Raw genomic sequence first — 18,413 nt, forward strand, 5'->3', positions numbered from 1 at the left:
CCTTGAGTAAGATGAAAAAAAAAATAAAACAAATAAATAAATAAAAGCTTATAGTCTCTTGGGGAAAACCAGTAAGCATATAAAGTGTATTTCACGTTAAGATATTGTAGAACATTATGTCAGGATATTTGGGACCAACTTCTAGGGATCAGAGAAAGTTTCAAAGAAGATAATTAGGAGTTCCTCAGTTGGAAAGTTGATATGAGCGTTCCAGACAAAGTAACAGATAAAAAAGGTATGGACGTGAGAGAGGGACTTCTTGATTAAGGAAGGAGCTTCAAGTAGATTGATATTAGTAGAAAGTGGTATGTTAAAGAGCATGAACTCTGGAGCCAGTTGCATGTGGTTTGCAAACTTTTATTCCTGAGAGGTCTGAGCTTCTGCAGATCCTGCCTCTGTAGGGGAGCAGTAGTCTACTGGTAACTTCCCTGCTAGTGTTAGTACAAAGAGATGCCCCATGATCCTCATAATTCCCATCTATGATCCTTGTAACTTCCCTTTGTCTGTTGCAAGGTCCAGTTAATGAATCCATTATTGGATCTCCTGGCAAAAGCATCTCTCATTAACTATTATACTTTAAACAGCAGAAGCCACAGTGAAGGGGACAGGGAGAAGAAATTTGTAGTAACCATGAAAAAAAAAAAAACAAATAAATAAATAAAAGCTATTTCACTTTGGTTATAAGCAACAGAAATTGCTTTTGGCTAACTTAAGCAGAAAATGGGGATTTATGAATAGATACTGGGTTAAGCTCATAGAAGTGACGGAAGATAGAATAATGGAGCCATGGGAAGGCCAGTGCACAGCATCTTCTAGGATCACATGGGTCCATGAGGCTAACTCAGTCTCAGCCAGTTTTTCTTCTTGAACAGAGTCTTATTGGTCAGCCCTTTGCTCACCCCAGAGGTGAGCCCATGTTTTATGGTCCCATCAGACCTCAGGAGTGAGGCAGAGAAGCTCTTCAAAGAATAAGTGAGGTGGTGTTGCCAGAAGGCCAAACACAAGATATTTCCTACAAAGTTCATTGTGGAGATATTTTGGTGAGTTTGATGTGAGCAGTTTTAGGAATAAAAGCCAAGTAACAGCAAGATGAAGAGTGAATGGGAAATGAGGAAGAAAGGACAGTGAAGGAGCCTGATGGTTGGGAGGGAAAAAGAATGGGAACATCTAGAAGCTGTAGCAAGGTGAAGAAAAAAAACATGTTTTTATTGATTTTTCTAGAGAGAGAGAGAGAGGGACATTGATCAGTTGCTTCTGGTACTCACCTGGACCAGGGATTTAACCCTCAACCTAGGTATGTGCCCTGACTGGGAATCTAACCAGTGACCTTTTGGTACACAGCACAAGCTTCACCTATTGAGCCACACCAGCTAGGGCCCGTTTTTACCTTTTTAATGGAAAAAAATAAGAATATATTAAATGGAAAAGCACTAATAGGGAAAGAGAGATTAATAACATATGAGAGAAAAGATATTTTTTAACAAGATTACTGAGAAGTGGGAGAGTGATCTAGAGTAGAAATATTAAAGAAGGTTTTTTTGTTTGTTTTTAGAACTTTAAATATGTTCTTATTGATTTTTTTAGAGAGAGAAGAAGGGAGAGAGAGATAGAAACATTGATGTGAGAGAGAAACATTCATTGGCTGTCTCCTGCACACCCCCTACCGGGGATCAAGCCTGCAACCCGGGCATGTGCCCTGACTGGAAATCAAACCAGGACCTCTCCATCTGTGGGAGGATGCTCAATCCATTGAGCCATACCAGCTGGGCAAGGAAGGTTTTTATAGAAGAAGACAGACTTGGATGGGCCTTGAAAGGGCTAATTGGATTTAGATAAGCAGAGCAAAGTGGAAAGGTCATTTCAGTAAAAAAATAACATGGATTTAACCAAAAATGCACTAGCTGATAAGTAGCACAGTGAAGAGCCTATGTGAATTGGGGAGGAGGGAAGAGTGGATGACATGATTAGTTCATTACTCTGTTCCTTTGTGTGTTGTACTAGGTGTAAGTGGATGAGTGAGACTGGCCAGTGAAGAAGGTAGTGTTAGGTAGAGCCATGACAGCTAGGACCCAAGAGTTTGGGTTTGATGCAGATGTTGGAAAATAGTACTGTCGATTTTGGAGCAGGAGAGAAATACAGTTAATTGGCTAGATCTGAGATGTTGGGGTATAAAACCATTGAAGAATAGGGAAAAGACTGGGAGCAAAAGAGTATTAAGAGTCAGACGTTTAAAATGGGGCCTAATCTAAGGTGGTAGTAATGAGCAGGAGAAAAAGATTGTGAAAATAATTGATAGGATTTGAGGAGAAGAGCTGAAAGTTGTTTTAGGGTTTAGAGCCAGCTTAAAGTTTTTAAGTCATTGATAAAATGGAGAAATTGTTAGTAGGTCTCTTGAGAGGCAAGGCGTATTAACATGTTGCGCTTAGACTTGTGAACTGGCTTTCAAATGAAATGTTCTGAAGAGAGCTTTGCCTAACCAAAGATTTGGAGCAAGATCGTTCTTGATCTTATCATAAAAACATAATTACTTTTACACAGAAACAATTTGAAACTGTAGGGAGAAAGCCAACAGAAAAAAGCAATGAGCTCTGGAAGTCAATGTGAGAGAAAGACAAGGATTCATGTTAGAGAAAGATGATGCATAATTGGAAAAGAGGAAGACAACCTGGGAGAGAGAATTTCCAGAAAGGGGAGAGTTCAGCAGCCTCAAATCTTGCAAAGAGGATAAGGAAGGCAAAGAAAAGCCCTTTGATTTGGTGAGAAATAGTCCCTGACCTTTAAGAAAGCAGTTTTGGTTAGCAGAACAATCAGAAGGCAAAATGCCATGAGTTTAGGAGGGACTGGCCAATGAAAGAAAGGTGAGAAGTTTCACAGGAATAGTAGGAGAGAAATGGAATGATAGACAGAAAAGGCAGATTCTTGTTTAATATGAGGAAACCTTTTGTATTTTGGAAGCAAAAGAGAAATGGTTAAGGAGGAAATAAAGTGCTAAAGAAGAAAGAATTAAGTGTAGAGTCCCTCTCCACAAATGATCCAGTTGGCTTTGGGATATTCTGTGGGCTGAAACGATAGATGTATAGATAGAGATCTGATATGATAAATGTAGAATTCAGTAAAGGAACTCATCTTTCCAGTGAATTAGGTGGGAAATGGAAAAAGACAACTAATGTTTATTGAGCTCTTGCTATGTACTAGACACTTTGATTCATTAAATGTATTATCATGTAAACTCATAACAGTCTTCTGAGGGGTTGGTGATAATCTCCCAATTTTAACTGTGAGGATGCCAACACTTCAAGGAATACTTATTTTAAGCCAAATAACTAGTAAATGTCAGTTTTGAGATTTGAACCTAGGTCTGATATTGAAGGCTATTCCATTCCACTATACCACTCACTCGTTAATGTGAGGAAAAGGACTTATAGGGACTTGAGAGGATCTGTTAGTGATCACAGTGGTTGTGCCTCAGAATCACTTTGGAGCTTTAAAAAATTCTTGCATTCTACCCCAGTTATTCATTCCTTCATTAGTATTCTCATTGATAACCCACTACAATTGTCAGGGTTCCCCAGAGAAACAAAACCAATAGAATATATATCACAAGGTGAGCCTGGAGCATCTCATAGGGCCCAAAAGTAAGAAAGCACTAAAAAACAGGGGTGGGAAGGAGTGGGGCCATGTCAAAAGGATGAGGAGCAAACCTGAAAGAGTGCCCAGTAGCTTGAACAATTTGAATAAAATAACTATCACATTAAATTTTGACCCAAAGAATGAAATAAATATCTCTGAGTTCATACTGATATGAATAAATGATGGAATAAATAAATGGGGGATAACAGACAAATCTTTAAAAATTCTAAAACACATATTTAGTTACTTCCTTCTCCAAGAGATGGAGATTAATTCTTCTCCTTGAGTGTGGGCTAGACTTAGTACTTATGTCCAAAGAATAGAGTACGAAAAGGGAGAAACAGTAACATAACAGTAGTTACTTGAGTAGAGTTAATAGCAAATTTGAGGAAAATTGGTGGGGAAGACTACTTATTGTATAACTTAAATCCATCAGTATGAGCTGAGTAGTTTACCATAAGGATGTTTTATTTAATGAGAAAAATCTAGTTAAGTAACAAAACAAAAAATAGGAAAATAACAGTATACCTTTATTAGTGTTGAAAAGGTGGGAAGGGTATCATCGAAAGATAAAAAGCATTGAGGGATTTATGAAAAATGGAAAGCATATGGGATCAGATTGATGACAAAACCTTACAGTATGGAGAAATCTGCAACCCAATACAGGCTTAAAGGGGAAACACTAGAAAAGCAAGTTTTCCTAACAATTCTGGAAAACACCAAAGTTCAGAGACTTTGAAAAGTAGGAGGAGGTTGAAGTTGGTTATCTTAATCCCTGTGGGCTGCTGTAACAAAATACCATAGACTGGGCAGCTTATAAACAACAGAAATTTATTTAGGCTGGAAGTCCAAATCAAGGGCTAACATGCTTAGATTCTGGCGAAGGCCACCTTCTGGGTTTGCAGACTGCCAACTTCTTGCTGTATCCTCACATGGTGGAAGGGGCAAGCAAGCTCTCTGAGCCCTCTTTATAAGGGCACTAATCTAATTCAGAACATAGCAATGGTCAAAAAGTAATTTACTAGACTTCAGAACAACTGTTCCAGGACAGTTTAGAATAGCTAATTATAGCGTTCACGTTCAAGGTAAGCTGCTAGAACATATTTATATAAGTTAGGGGTATCTCCATCAGGGGCTTTAGGACCAGAGAGAAAATCAGGGTTAAAACTTAGAGAACTTCTAGTTGCCACTATGGAGCTACTTCCATCAGAAGGTACACGGCTAGTTGCTCACCTCCATCCACGTGTGATGTTCTTCATAGCCAGAATTCATAATTGGCATGCACATGCGTGGCAGAGAGACGAGTGATTTTCACATATATTAAAGCAGTGTTTCTTGGTGGTGGATGCACATTCAAATCACCTTGGGAGCTTTTTTTTTTTTTTTTTTTTTAAGGTGATTTCTATAATGCATCTAGAGTTGAGAAGCATTGTGCTGGGGCAACCAACTTTAGCCACCAGTTCCGTTAACCAAGACTCACTAAATATTCAAGGAAAATCAGCAGGATCAAAGAGGGACACTAAGCTAAAACAGAGGACTCAATCGTTGAGAAAACAAATTGAATATAATAGATTAAAGGTGATATTTTTTGTTCAAAATATCTTCAAGGATTTGAGAGAATATAATTTCCATAAAATTGCAATGGAGTGCTATAAAAAAAGCAAGAACAAGAAAGTTTTTGGCAATTAAAAATATTTTCTGAAAGAAAAACTTTAATAGCAGGCTGGATAGCAGCATGGTTGTAATAGATAACTAAATTAATGAACTCGAATATTAGACCAAGGAATTCTTCCAAAATACTCCCAGCCGGTGTGACTCAGTGAATTGAGTTTCCTCCCATGGATGAGAGGTCCCGGTTCCATTCCCGTCAGGGCACATGCCCGGGTTGTCAGCTTGATTCCTAGTAGGGGGCATGCAGGAGGCAGCTGATGGATATATCTCTCTCACATCAATGTTTCTAACTCTTCCTTCCTCTCTCTCTAAAAAAAAATCAATAAAAATATATTTTAAAAAAACACAAAATATGGTACAAAAGGACAGAGAGGGAAATTATGAGCTGTTGAACATGGCTCAGCAGGAAAACTGATGCTCTAGAACTAAAATTCTACACAATTTCATTAAGTCTTTGGCAGAGGTGGGGGTGGGTGGTTGGAGGGTAAGAAATAGAGTAGGCTAATGTTTAGTGGTAGAAGAGACCGTAGGTACTGTTTTTAGTAGGAAGAACATATATTTAAATTTTAATGATAGTATATTTTAGGTTATCAATAAGCAGTTACTTTCTGCTTAGCTCTGTCCTCTCAGCAGTTATTTTCTTTATGTGTCAATTTCATCTTCAGATTGTTTCCCCTTTTTTGCAAGATGTCTGCAAGTTTAATATTTGGAATTACATGCATTCTCTTTTTAAAATTGGGAAGAGAGCCCAGCCGGTGTGGCTCAGTGGATTGCATGCTGGCTCATGGACTGAGACGTCCAGGTCTGATTCCTGGTCAGGGCACATGTTGTCTGGGTTGTACTTGATCCCCAGCGGGGGTTGTGCAGGAGGCAGCCAGATCGATGTTTCTCCCTCACGTCGATGTTTCTATCTTTCTCTCCCTTCCTCTCTCTCTAAAAAAACAATAAAACATTTTTTAAAAAAAAGAAAGAAAGAAAATTGGGAAGAGAAAGAGCATAGCTACCCACACCATCAAAAGAGAAGTCTTGAGCTTTGCTATAATTGTACCAACCTAAGGCCAATCACTGTGGCAAAAAAAATATATATATATATTTGCCAAGACTTGCCAAGGCCTGCCACCAAAAGATAGGGTTTGGATTAGGGAGGGTTCTATACTTAAGTGAAAATTGAGGAATTTCATGAATAGAGAGGAGAAAATATCTAATAAATGTCCACAACAGTATGTGTCTTAAAATTAAGTATATTAATGAATAGAATAGATACAAGAAGAAAAAAGATATTGAGGAAAATAAAGACAAACAAAAAATCAGCCAACAAAAAGTAAAAGCTTATAGGGAGGAGGGAGAGAGAACGGAATATGACCAATGTAACAGAAGTTACAGTAATTATGGTGGGGTAAGTTCTCATTGGAAAAAAAAAGACTAGGGACTTCCGGTCAAGATGGCAGTGTAGGTAAACGCAGTATCACCTCCTCCCACAACCACATCAAAATTACAATGAAACTACAGAACAACCATCATTCAGAACCGCCTGAAATCAAGCTGAATGGAAGTCCTACAACTATGAGATTGAAGAAGCAGCCACATTGAGACTGGTAGGAGGTGCGGAGGTGCAGACGGGCTGGTCCCACACCCACATGTGGAGGATAAAAATCAGGAGGATACCTCAGCTGTGAAGGTCCTCCCTGAGGAGTGAGGGATCTCGGTCCCATACCAGACTCCCAGTTCAGGGTTCCAGTGCCAGGAAGAGGAGTCCCCATCACTGAGGCTGAGGGAGGCTGAGGCTGCTGGACAGCCCCAGGCAGTTCCTTTTAAAGAGCCTGTGCACAGACTTACTCTGACTTCCTCCCTCTGAGCTCCAGCATGGAGGGGAGGCAGCTGGAAAGGCACCAGAGACATAGGGGAAGAACTGAGTTGTTTGGCCTCTGGAGGAGGGCTGGAGAGGCAGCTTTCTCCCAGACAGATGTGCTGGCAGAGACTATTGTTTCTTTAGTGAGCCCTTCCCCCATGTGTAGCAAATGGCCATCACATCTGGGACTCCAGCAACCTAGTTCACAGTGTTTGCCCCACCCTGGTGATTCCCTGAGGCCCTTCCTGACACAACTTTCAGGCCCACCCAGGCTGTTTTCAGTGGCTTTACCATAGGATTGGCCTGTCTTGGATCCTGCTTCAAAGTTTCCTAAAATCTCTCAAATAAGCAGCATCTGGTCTCAGTGAGTCTCATACCTCTCACTAAGTGGCCCCAGGCCTGGCACTAGAAGCAGACAGCCTTGGTTCACAACTTGGCTTTTCCTGGGCACCTCCAAGCCCAGCACAAGAAGCAGCCATCTGCAGATCACTTTGTAGCTTATGCTGGGTGACCCTAGGAAGAACACAGGCAGTGGCTGACCTTGCCCCAGAACCAGCACATCCAGTGGACAGCTTCAGACCACAACGAAGCACCACCACCCAACCACCTCCATAAGTGACACACTCAGTGAGTGGACTCAGTGGGTACCAGAGCCCTTTTGAAGTAAGTCTTGCTCTATGTATTGGGCCCTTACACAGCTGATCCTCTAAGGGAGTAAGAGGCCAGTGGCCAGTGGGCACAGCCAGTCCTTGCAGCTGATCAGCCTCAGTAAATCTCTCCCATTGACATGCCAGCAGCAATCAAGACTCAATTACAACAGAAGGGTATACAGTCCACACTAGGGGTGCACCTCGAGAGTCCAGCTGGTGTTATCAGGGAGGCTGTGCCACTGGACCCTACAGGACACCTACAACAATAGGCCACCCTATGAAGCCTAGGAGACATAGCAACTCTACCTAATATATAGAAATAAACAGAGGGCAACAGCAAAAATGAGACAAAAAACATGTCCCAAAAGAAAGAACAGAACCAAATTCCAGGAAAAGAACTAAACAAAATGGAGATAAGCAATCAATCAGATGCAGAGTTCAAAACACTGGCTATAAGGATGCTCAAGGAACTTAGTGAGACCTTTAGAGAACTTAGTGAGACCTTCAAGGAACTTAAGGAGAACTCCAAGGAACTTAGTGAGAACATCAACAGTGTAAAAAATGACCTGTCATAAATGAAGGAGGCACCAACTGAAATAAAGAATAATTTACAGAGAATCAATAGTAGAGTAGGTGAAGTAAACTATTAAATTGGAATATAAGGAAGCAAAAAAACACCCAATCAGAACAGCAAAAAGAAAAAAGAATCCAAAACAATGAGAGTGTAAGGAGTCTCTGGGACAACTTCAAGGGTACCAGCATTCACATTATGGGGGTGCCAGAAGGAGAAGAGAGGGCAAGAAATTGAAAACCTATTTAAGAAAATAATGACAGGAAACTTCCCTAACTTGGTGAAGGAGACAGACACACAAGTCCAGGAAGAAGAGAGAGTCCCAAACAAGATGTACTGAAGAAGTCCACACCAGAACACATCATCATCAAAATGCCGAAGGTTGAAGACAAAGAGAGAATCTTAAAAGCAGCAAGAGAAAAGCAGTTCATTACGTACAAAGGAGCTCCCATAAGACTGTCAGTTGATTTTTCAAAAGGAACTTTGCAGGCCAGAAAGGAATGGCAAGAGATATTCAAGGTGATGAAAAGCAATGACCTACAACCAAGATTACTCTGTCCTGCAAAGCTATCATTTAGAATCAATGGACATATCAAGAGTTTCCTAGACAAGAAAAAGCAAAAGGAGTTCATCACCCCAAACCAGTATTATATGAAATGTTGAAGGGTCTTCTTGAGGGAGAAGAACAACAAAAATATGAACAATAAAATGGCAATTAATACATATCTATCAACAATTAATCTACAAACAAAATGAGCAAGTAGAAGAGAAACAGACTCATAGACACAGAGAACTTTTTGTTGCTAGATGGGAGGGGCCTGAAGGGATGGGTGAAAAAGATGAAGGAATTAAGTAGTGCAAATTGGTTGTTAGACTGATGAACCTCAAAGGGAAAGGGAGAGGGAGGGCAGAGTGAGATAAACCAAAGAACTTCTATGCATATATGCATAACCAGTGGACATAGACAATACTATGGGGAAAGAAGGAGGGGGGAAGGATTGGGGAGGAGGGGGACAGTGGGAAAAAAAGGGGGGACATCTGTAATACATTCAACAATAAAGATAAGTTAAAAACAAGATAAAACAGTAGGTCACACTATTCCCTGTTTAAACCATCTAAAAAACAACAAAAAGCTAAACTCTACAGAAACAAATATTTAGATTTGTGTATTATAGACATATATAAAACAAAATATTGCAGATTAAAATAACATACACATATACACTGTTAAGGTAAATGTTGAATGGGAGAGAATGCATAGTAATTTGTTACCAAAGTTTAATTCTAGACAACAAACATTTAATTTTAAAAATATTTAATACAACTTTATACTTAAGGAGCTAATAATATACACTCTTCTCAAATATTCATATAACATTTAAAATATATTATGTAAGAGGGCTACAAAGAAAATCTCAAATTCTAAAAGATATTGCCAGTCGTATTGCACAGGAACAGTTGACACGTACAGAATTAACAAAAGGAAGCAAAAAAGAAATGTAACTACTTGGAAAGATTTTTACTTCAACCCTGGTTGCAAGGATATACAAGATAAAATCACAAGGAAGAAAAAGTCAAGATAATAAAAAAAAAGAAAAATAATAAACAAAAATGAAAACAAGCAGATCATACAAAATATTAAAAGATGTTGCCCTGGCCGGTTTGGCTCAGAGGTTAGAGCGTCGGCCTGCGGTCCGGAGAGACCTGGGTTCGGTTCCCGCTAAGGGCACATACTTCGGTTGCAGTTTGTCCCCGGCCTTAGTTGGTTGTGCGGGTGGCAGCCACTCGATGTGTCCCTTTCACGTCGATGTTTCTCTCACTCTCTCTCTCCCTCCCAATCTATCTGTACAAAAAATGGAAAAATATCCTCGGATGAGGATAAAAAAAAAAAAAAAGATGCTGCTTGCACACTCCCACTGTCTACATTGTTTTTACTATCCAAATAATAATAATAAAAGAAAAAAGGAAGAGGGGAAGAAAAGGAGTATTCATCAATAAGAAATAGCTAAATAGCCCTGGCCAGTTTGGCTCAGCGGTTAGAGCATCGGCCTGAGGTCCAGAGAGACCTGGGTTCAGTTCCCACTAAGGGCACGTACCTCGGTTGCAGTTTGTCCCTGGCCCTGGTTGGGTCATGTGGGTGGCAGCCACTTGATATGTCCCTTTCACGTCGATGCTTCTCTCTCTCCCTCTCTCTCTCTCCCTCCTTCCCACTCTATCTGAACAAAAAATGGAAACATGTCCTCGGGTGAGGATAAAAAAAAAAGGTAAATAAATAATGGCTCATCTATGCTATATAATACTACGCAAATATTAAAAAGAATAAGGTAAACTGTTATGTACTTTCCTGGAAAAATATATTTTGTATTTCTAAATGAAAATAAAGCATGTTTCAGTGACATATATAGCGTATTTTATTTAAAAATTTATGTGCATGTGATAATACATATATAATAGGTAATTGTGTAGAAAAATCAAGAAAATTAATATGAAGTTGATTCCCAACTGGGAGAGGGTAGCATTGAATAAGTGGTAGTAGGGCCTTTCATTTTTTTCTTCTCAAATAAAAGAAATGTGGTTTGGATAATATTTACTTTTTTGTTTTTCAGTATAGTATTTAAAAGAAATTAAAATTCAATTGAGACTGTGTGCTATTTAGAAATTAATGACTTGAAAATTTTTTTTTATCCTTATCCGAGGACATTTTTTTTGCATTTATCTTTAGACAGAGTGGGAGGGAGATAAGGGAGAAAAAGAGAGAGAGCGAGAGAGAAACATTGACGTGAGAGAGACACATTGAGTGGTTGTCACCCACACAACCCCAACTGGGGATGGGGACAAACTGCAACCAAGGCACATACCCCTAGTGGGAATCGAACCCAGGATTCTCCAGTCCACGGGTTGACACTCTAACCGCTGAGCCAAACCGGCTAGGGCATGACTTGAAAATTTTACGTACCAAAATCTATAGGCTGTGGACAAAGTTGTGCTTGAAGAAATACAGTCTTTATTAGAGAAAATGAAAAATTAATGCATATTTTAAAAGAGAAAAGGCGTGCAGGTGGCAAAACATTAAAATCATATATGAAGATATACCCTGTCCCCCATTTCCCCTCTTCAAAGGCAATCCTCTGTTCTATGAGCATATCTGTGTAAATATATCTGTCTATATCTATATCATCTGTATCTCTCTCTATATATCTCTTTTTAAAAAAATATATGTTTTTATTGATTTTTTTTTTTTTTAGAGAGAGAGGAAGGGAGAGATAGAAACATCTGTGTGAGAGAGAAACATTAATCAGCTGCCTCCTGCACGCTCTCTATTAGGGATCGAGCCCACCACCCAGGCATGTGCCCTGATCAGGAATCGAACCAGGACCGCTCAGTCCATGGGAGGATGCTCAATCCACTGAGCCACACCAGCTGGGCTATATAATATACCTTATGGGCTGTATTGTGTTCACAAAATTCCTGTGTTCAAGTTCTACATATATATGTATATTTTCTTCTCCCCCTTCCAAAGGGTAGGTATTATGTACAAGTTTATAGCTTTTAAATTAAAATACATGTAACTAGATACATAATTATAATATATTTCTAAGTAAAAACTAAAGCATATTTTAGTGACATATAGCGTATTTTATTAAATTTATGTGCATGTGATAATACACACATATAACAGGTAATTCTGTGGAATATATGTGTGCATATGCATATGAATATATACATATGTCAAGTTATATTATTATATATATAGCTAGGGCTGCCGTAACAAAATACCACAGATTGTATGGCTTGTACAAAAACAATATTTTCTTATAGCTCTGGTCATTTAAAGTTCAAGATCAAGGTGTCAGAAGGTTTGACTTCTTCTGAGGCCTCTCTCCTTGGTTTGTAGATGGTTGCCTTCTCATTTTGCCTTTCAGTGGCCATCCCTAGGTCTATGTGGTCTGTGTTCTAATCTCCTTTTCTTATTAGGACACCAGTAATTGGATTAGGGCTTAGTCTAAAGATCACATTTTAAATTTATCACCTGTTTAAAGGCCCTATCTTCAAATATAAAGCCACATTCCAAAGTACTGGGGGTTAGGACTTCAACATAGGAATTTTGGGGAGAAGCAATACAGTGCATAATACCTATCTATCTATCTGTACGTATAACTATATTGTATGGGTAGAGCTATTAAGATCGAAGCATCTGAAATTGCAGTTTGTAGAGGCAGAAAAGATCAAATATGGGCAATTCCAGATGGTTCAACATAATGTAACATATTTCATCAGTCTCCTTGTAATGAGACTTTCCTTGTCTTTTTTTTTACTTGAATATATCCTTGAATAAATGTCTTTTTGCACATACATGACTATACTTGTAGGGTAAATTTCTAAGAGTTGTTGGCATTAAAGAGCTATTTGTTTTTGTGACCAAATGTGGATTCAAAATATGTCAGGAGAGAGCTGGTCTGTGCATTCTGCCTCAGGCCTTCCTGATAGGCACAAGGAAGGATACCTCAACAGAAAGAGAATGGAATTGTGAGGACAGAGGCAGAAGTTGGGAGGTGAGGAGCGAGTGTAAGAGACTGTGCGGGGAGAGGCATTACCCACATAGAAGGAAAGGTAGTGAGACATTCACAATGGATTGTTTTGTGACTTGAAATGACTAGAAGATATTTTTCTATTTATCTTCAGATAGAGTGAAAGGGAGGGAGAGAGAGAAACTTCGACGTGAGAGGGACACATCGACTGGTTGCCTCCCACACAACTCCAACCCGGGCCGGGGACAAACTGCAACCGAAGTACGTGCCCCTGACCAGAACTGAACCCCAGACTCATTGGTCTGCGGGCTGACACTAACCATTAAGCAAAACTGGCCAGGGCTAGAGGATTTTTATTATATAATTGTAACCAGTAAAGTCATGGGATCTGCCCTAAATTTTATTCAAGGAGCAGGATCACCCCACTGATGAGATTTGAACTGGCAACGGGGAAGGTATTTTATACTGTTTGCATTTTGTGCGTCCTGCTCTTTCAGTGTAGCAGTTGCTAACATGGACATAAGTAATTGTTTGGAGGTACGTGGGAAAAATGTCTGGAATTGAAAGCATTGGACTGTTAAAAGCAGAGGGACATTGGCACTTTATATATACATCTGTGCTGTTTAAAATTTTTACAAAGAGCAAGGATATTTTTGCAATTAAAATTTAAAAAGAATATTTATTTAAAAGCAGTTGCTTATTTTAAATTACATATATTTAAAACAAATGTCAACGTATATACTTAGAGCATTTTTACTTAGAAATTTTAAGTCATAATTTAATCAGAACTTTAAAAATATAAATAACACAAGTAGAATTCTAATGTTTCAATAACTGACAATACTAGAGAAATATAATCAACATGTATGTAAAGTTTAGGAATTTTGAAAAATACTTCAAACAAAAGAAATGTCCTTTAAAATTGTGTTTAGCCCTGGGTGGTTTGGCTCAGCAGTTAGAGTGTTGGCCCGAGGACCAGAGAGACCCGGGTTCAGTTCCCGCTAAATCACATACCTCGGTTGCAGTTTGTCCTCCGCCCCTTTTGGGGTTGTGGGGGTGACAACCAGTCGATGTGTCTCTTTCACACCGATGTTTCTCTCTTTCTCTTCCTCCCTCTCTCCCTCCCATTCTATCTGAAGATAAATGCAAAAATGTCCCTGAGTGAGGATAAAAAAAAAATTGTGTTTAAAATGTAAGTTGATTATAAATTTTTTTGCTTTTAATTAAACTTCTTTGGGTGACTGGTTAATAAAATTATATAGGTTTCAAGTACAATTCTGTGATATATCATCTGTATATGGCATTGAGTGTCTACCACCCTAAATCAAATCCTCTATCACCATATATATATATATATATATATATATATATATATTTTTTTTTTTTTTTAATCCTCATCCGAGTACATTTTTCCATTTTTTGTACAGACAGAGTGGGAGGGAGAGAGAGGAAGAGAGAGAGAGGGAAACATCGATGTGAAAGGGACACATTGAGTGGCCGCCACCTGCACGACCAACCAGGGCCGGGGACAAACTGCAACCAAGGTACATGCCCTTAGCGGAAACCGAACCCGGGCCTCTGTGGACCGCAGGTGGACGCTCTAACCGCTGAGCCAAATCGGCCAGGGCTCTATCACCATATATTTGACCCCCTTTACCCTTTAAAGCATGGCGTTCTCTTTGAATTTAGTTATAATTTCTAAGCCAGAAGTATTTATAATTTGTACGGGCAAGAGCAAGGAAAATGTCTAACAAATGCCAAACTGTTTACAGTGATTATTCCTGAAGTGTGTGGTTGAAGAGCTAAGTAACTTTTCCATTTAAATTGAAACATTTCTGCACTCTTCAAAAATATTTTATTTTATTTATTTATTTATTTATTTTTTATCCTTACCCGAGGACATTTTTGCATTTATCTTCAGGTAGAGTGGGAGGGACAGAGGAAGGGGGAGAGAGAGAGAGAGAAACATCCATGTGAGAGAGACACATTGACTGGTTGCCACCCACACGACCCCAACTGGGGCCGGGGACAAACTGCAACCGAGGCTTGTGCCCTTAGCAGGAACCAAACCCAGGTCTCTCCAGCCTGCGGGCCAATGCTGTAACCACAGAGCCAAACTGGCCAGGGCTTTAAAAATATATTTAAAATAATACTGTACTGTATATTTAAAAGTTACTAAGAGAATAGATGTTGAAAGGTCTCATTACAAGAAAAAAGTTGTAACTGTGTGGTGGTAGATGTTAACTAGACTTTTTATTGTGATCATTTCAACAAATACCAAATCATTGTGTTGTGCATCTGAAACTATAATTGATATATAACAAATCAATATTATATGTCAATTATATCTCAAAAATAATTTTTTATACAAACAGGTTACTTTTGTAGTTTAAAAATAAAAATGTAAACTGTATTGAGAAAAGGATGCTTTTGGCTTATTTCTTATTATCAACATATAGATAGACTCAACTTCATAGTGAAGCTCTAGTAGCAGGATTTTATTATTTTGTATTCTTACATATGTCATAGTTTTCATGGTTGGCATTATGAACCTCTATGACATTGTGCCAGGCATAATGGTGACATATTGACAGGTAGGAGCCAACAGACATTGTTAAAGGATGTAAGATTTCTTTTAATGGCAAAAGGGATTAGAACTGATAGTAGTTACACAAAACAAAACTGACAACACAGCACACTCATCAACAGCTCCTCAGGTTCCCACCAAGGTGGAAAGCAGCTGTTGAAACCACATACACAGGGAAAGCACCCTATGCTATCCCTGCACTGTAATACAGATATGTGAAGATTTAATGAGTTGAACCAGGTAGACTAGGTAATAGGACATTCTAGGTAGAGGATTATTAACTTAAAATGCTGGAGAAGATAAATGCAAATAATAGCTATTATGTCAAAATACAGAGAACAAAGATGCCTAAAGCATTAAATAAGATGATAGAAATTAGTATATATATTAATACATATATGATATTAAACAAATGTTGTAATTACAGTTTTGAATATTTAAAACTTTAGTAAAAAACAGAATACAGTGTTGCTTGTGGTCTGACATTTGTAAAAAAATCAAGTGTGTGTAGAAAAAAATCCCACAAGCAAATCCATAAAAATGTTAACATTGATTCTTTTTTTTTTTTTTAATCCTCACCCGAGGACATTTTTCCATTTTTTGTTCAGATAGAGCAGGAGGGAGAGAGAGAGAGAGAAACATCGACGTGAAGCGACACATCGAGTGGCTGCCACCCGCACGACCAACCAGGGCCGGGGACAAACTGCAACCGAAGCACATGCCCTTAGCGGGAACCGAACCCGGGTCTCTCTGTACCGCAGGCCGACGCTCCAACCGCTGAGCCAAACTGGCCAGGGCTGTTAACATTGATTCTTGTGAATTTTGTTGAGTAATGTGATTGAAAGTAGTTTTAATTTTTTTCTTTATGCCTTTCTTTGTTTTTGAGGCATACATTACTTTTAATGTAAGGAAAAACTGTCAAAGCAAGGTGATCAAAATAAGTAGAGACTTTTTGTTACAGAGTATAAAATGGACTGGTGGTATAATGTCTTTAGCCCAGACCAGGGATTTAAGTTTAGTTGTGTTATAAATTCTGTGGATCATCTTCTAGTTGAGTAGGGTAAATCATTTTGATTAGAGAAGACTGAGGATTTACTAGAGATCTCATATAAAGTAATAGAACACATTTAAAAACTGTGTAGTATCTAGCCCTGGCCTGTGTGGTCAGTTGGTGAAGCATCTTCCTGTGCACAGACTCAGGCTGTGGGTTTGATACCCAGTTGGAGTGTGTGCAGGAGGCAGCTGGTCAATGTTTTTTTTCTCACATTGATGTCTCTCTCTTTCTCCTTCTCCCTTCTAAGCATGTGCTCAGGTAAGGATAAAAAAATAATAAAATAAAAATAAAATTATAAAAAAATTTCTAGTAATTGTAAAATACGTAGAAATGCATTTAACAGCAGCCAAACAATTAAATATAGAGGTTAAAAAGCTCTTCCTTCCTCAGACCATGGACAAATAATGTTTAAGCAATGTGCCATAAAATATTCTCAGTGAAGATACTTTAATTCTAACTTGAAAATTTTATGATAAGAATTAGGCCCTGGTCGATTTGGCTCAGCGGTTAGAGCGTCGGCCTGCGGTCTGGAGAGACCCGGGTTCGGTTCCCGCTAAGGGCATGTACCTCGGTTCCAGTTAGTCCCCGGCCCTGGTTGGTTGTGCAGGAAGAATTAGGTTTTTTGTTGTATCTAAAGACACTATTTAAATTAACCTTTACCACTAATATGCTTCCTGGTGAGAAAACACAGTTTGCCACTGAGCAGTTAGACCGGGTTTTATCCTAAATAAATTCCAGTACATATTTTTGGTGGTTCACATTTTCCCTGTATTAGAGAAATTGGGGATGGCTGCAAACTAAATAAAAATTTGAAATTGTATGCTGAAAGAAAGCAGATGTCTAAACTGATGAAAAGATGACTAGGAAGAGAATTTCAAATTACACAATGAAACTTCTAACAAACTTTTTTAAAAAACAGCTTGTTTGAGATATAATTCACATATCATAAAGTTACCCATTTAAAATGTAAATCAATGGTTTTTAGTATATTTGGGGAGTTGTGCAACCATCATCATAATCTAATTTTAGAACATTTCATTATCCCAAACAGAACTACACACCCTCTTCCCCACCAGTATCAGTCATTCCCCATCCTCCTCAGCCTCAAGTAAGCACTCATCTACTTTCTGTCTCTATGGATTAGCCTGTTCTGGACATTTCATATAAATGGAATAATACAATATGTGACCTTTTGTGTCAGGCTTCTTTCATTTAACATAATATTTTCAAGGATTACCCATGCTATGGCATGTATCAGTACTTCATATCTTTTTATTGATGAATAATACTACTCCACTGTGTGCCTATACCTATTTTATTTGTCATTCATCATCTTATGAAAATTTGGCCTGTTTCAACTCTTTGGTTATTATGATTATTGATGCTACAAACATTCACATCCAAGTTTTTTTTTTTTTTTAGAGATCGGAACTTTTATTTTATTTATTTATTTATTTTTTTTAATTTTTTTTTTTTTTTTTTTATCCTCACCCGAGGACATTTTTCCAATTTTTGTACAGACAGAGTGGGAGGGAGAGAGAGAGAGGGAAACATCGATGTGAAAGGGACACATCAAGTGGCTGCCACCCGCATGACCAACCAGGGCCGGGGACAAACTGCAACCGAGGTACATGCCCTTAGCGGGAACTGAACCCAGGTCTCTCCAGACCGCAGGCAGACGCTCTAACCGCTGAGCCAAACTGGCCAGGGCCACATCCAAGTTTTCATGTCATTATGTGTTTTCAGTTATCTTGAGTGTATATCTGGGTGGAATTGCTGGATCATATGGGAACTCTGCTTAACATTTTGAGGAAATGCCGAACTGTCTTCCCAAGTAACACAGCATTTTATATCTCCCCCCCAGCAATGTAT

The sequence above is a fragment of the Molossus molossus genome, unplaced genomic scaffold (genome assembly GCF_014108415.1).
Source record: "Molossus molossus isolate mMolMol1 unplaced genomic scaffold, mMolMol1.p scaffold_m16_p_5, whole genome shotgun sequence".
NCBI lineage: Eukaryota > Metazoa > Chordata > Mammalia > Chiroptera > Molossidae > Molossus > Molossus molossus.